This window comes from Taudactylus pleione, unplaced genomic scaffold (assembly GCF_031769625.1).
Source record: "Taudactylus pleione unplaced genomic scaffold, aTauple2 ptg000967l, whole genome shotgun sequence".
Taxonomy (NCBI): domain Eukaryota; kingdom Metazoa; phylum Chordata; class Amphibia; order Anura; family Myobatrachidae; genus Taudactylus; species Taudactylus pleione.
The window spans coordinates 5,450,001-5,452,500 of record NW_028285368.1 but is presented as its reverse complement, the minus strand read 5'-3'; the positions used below and the strand labels follow the sequence as shown (position 1 = coordinate 5,452,500).

The 2,500-nt window shown below is 36.8% G+C and overlaps 8 pseudogenes; all 8 read right to left on the bottom strand.

The window, feature by feature from the left end:
* Positions 1 to 89: 89 nt before the first annotated feature.
* LOC148455174 (5S ribosomal RNA) lies at positions 90 to 208 on the bottom strand (annotated as a pseudogene).
* Positions 209 to 324: 116 nt separating this feature from the next.
* LOC148455173 (5S ribosomal RNA) lies at positions 325 to 443 on the bottom strand (annotated as a pseudogene).
* A 115-nt stretch (positions 444 to 558) lies between these two features.
* Positions 559 to 677, bottom strand: LOC148455172 (5S ribosomal RNA; annotated as a pseudogene).
* Positions 678 to 793: 116 nt separating this feature from the next.
* Positions 794 to 912, bottom strand: LOC148455171 (5S ribosomal RNA; annotated as a pseudogene).
* A 115-nt stretch (positions 913 to 1,027) lies between these two features.
* Positions 1,028 to 1,146, bottom strand: LOC148455170 (5S ribosomal RNA; annotated as a pseudogene).
* Positions 1,147 to 1,497: 351 nt separating this feature from the next.
* On the bottom strand, positions 1,498 to 1,616 carry LOC148455169 (5S ribosomal RNA; annotated as a pseudogene).
* Positions 1,617 to 1,732: 116 nt separating this feature from the next.
* LOC148455168 (5S ribosomal RNA) lies at positions 1,733 to 1,851 on the bottom strand (annotated as a pseudogene).
* A 353-nt stretch (positions 1,852 to 2,204) lies between these two features.
* On the bottom strand, positions 2,205 to 2,323 carry LOC148455167 (5S ribosomal RNA; annotated as a pseudogene).
* Between the last annotated feature and the right edge of the window lie 177 nt (positions 2,324 to 2,500).

Here is a 2,500-nt window from a genome sequence, read left to right as displayed (position 1 = left end):
TTTTACTGCTTAACACAAGTAAATTCATTGATAAGTTGAAAAAATGTAATGTAAAATGTAATAGAAAAGAATGTTATGGCTATATAAATTACCTACTGCACCTGGTTTTCCCTGGTGGTCTCCCATCCAAGCACTGACCAGGCCCAACTCTGCATAGCTTCCAAGATCAGACGAGATTGGGAATGTCCAGTGCGGTTTGGCTGTAGGTGCTCAAAAACATTAACTTTAGACCTCTTTTACTTCTTAACTCAAGTAAATTCATTGATAATTTGAAAAAATTAAATGTATAATGTAATAGAAAAGAATGTTATGGCAGTATAAAATTACCTACAGCACCTGGTGTTCCCAGGTGGTCTCCCATTCAAGTACTAATCAGGCCCAACACTGCATAGCTTCCAAGATCAGACGAGATTGGGCATGTCCAGTGTGGTTTGGCTGTAGGTGCTCAAAATCATAAACTTCAGACCTCTTTTACTTCTTAACTCAAGTAAATTCAATGATAAGTTGAAAAATGAAATGTAAAATGTAATAGAAAAGAATGTTATGGCAGTATAAAATTACTTACAATTCCTGTTATTTCCAGTTGGTTTCCCATCCAAGTACTAACCAGGCCCAACACTGCATAGCTTCCAAGATCAGATGAGATTGGGCATGTCCAGTGTGGTTTGGCTGCAGGCACTCAAAAACATTAACTTTAGACCTCTTTTACTTCTTAACTCAAGTAAATTCATTGACAAGTTGAAAAAATTAAATGTAAAATGTAATAGAAAAGAATGTTATGTCAGTAAAAAATTAACTACAGCATCTGGAATTCCCAGGTGTTCTCCCATCCAAGTACTAACCAGGCCCAATACTGCATAGCTTCCAAGATCAGAAGAGATTGGGCATGTCCAGTGTGGTTTGGCTGCAGGCGATCAAAAATATTTACTTTAGACCTCTTTTACTTCTTAACTCAAGTAAATTCATTGGTAAGTTGAAAAATTAAATGTAAAATGTAATAGAAAAGACTGTTATGGCAGTATAAAATTACCTAAAGCACATGGTATTCCCATGTAGTCTCCCATCCAAGTACTAACCAGGCCCAACACTGCCTAGCTTCCAAGATCAGATGAGATTGGGCATGTCCAGTGTGGTTTGTCTGTAGGTGCTCAAAAACATTAACTTTAGACCTCTATTACTTCTTAACTCAAGTAAATTCATTGATAAGTTGAAAAAATTAAATGTAAAATGTAATAGAAAAGAATGTTATGGCAGTATAAAATGATGTACAGCACCTGGTATTCCCATGTGTTCTCCCATCCAAGTACTTACCAGGCCCAACACTGCATAGCGTCCACGATCAGACGACATTGGCCATGTCCAGTGTGGTTTGGCTGTAGGTGCTCAAAAATATTAGCTTTAGACCTCTTTTACTTCTTAACTCAAGTAAATTCATTGATAAGTTGAAAAAATGTAATGTAAAATGTAATAGAAAAGAATGTTATGGCTATATAAAATTACCTACAGCACCTGGTATTCCCAGGTGGTCTCCCATCCAAGTACTAACCAGGCCCAACACTGCCTAGCTTCGAAGATCAGATGAGATTGGGCATGTCCAGTGTGGTTTGGCTGTAGGTTCTCAAAAACATTAACTTTAGACCTCTATTACTTCTTAACTCAAGTAAATTCATTGATAAGTTGAAAAAATTAAATGTAAAATGTAATAGAAAAGAATGTTATGGCAGTATAAAATTACCTACAGCTCCTGGTATTCCCAGGTGGTCTCCCATCCAAGTACTAACCAGCCCCAACACTGCATAGCTTCCAAGATCAGACGAGATTGGGCATGTCCAGTGTGGTTTGACTGTAGGTGCTCATCAACATTAACTTTAGACCTCTTTTACTTCTTAACTCAAGTAAATTCATTGATAATTGCAAAAAAATAAAATGTGAAATGTAATACAAAATAATGTTATGGCAGTATAAAATTACCTACAGCACCTGGTATTCCCAGGTGGTTTCCCATATAAAGTACTAACCATGCCCAACACTGCATAGCTTCCAAGATCAGACAACATTGGCCATGTCCAGTATGGTTTGGCTGTAGGTGCTCTGAAATATTAACTTTAGACCTCTTTTACTTCTTAACTCAAGTAAATTCATTGATAAGTTGAAAAAATGTAATGTAAAATGTAATAGAAAAGAATGTTATGGCTATATAAAATTACCTACTGCACCTGGTTTTCCCAGGTGGTCTCCCATCCAAGTACTAACCAGGCTCAACACTGCATAGCTTCCAAGATCAGACAAGATTGGGCATGTCCAGTGTGGTTTGGCTGTAGGTGCTCAAATGCATTAACTTTAGACCTCTTTTACTTCTTAACTCAAGTAAATTCATTGATAAGTTGAAAAAATGTAATGTAAAATGTAATAGAAAAGAATGTTATGGCTATATAAAATTACCTACTGCACCTGGTTTTCCCAGGTGGTCTCCCATCCAAGTACTAACTAGCCCCAACAC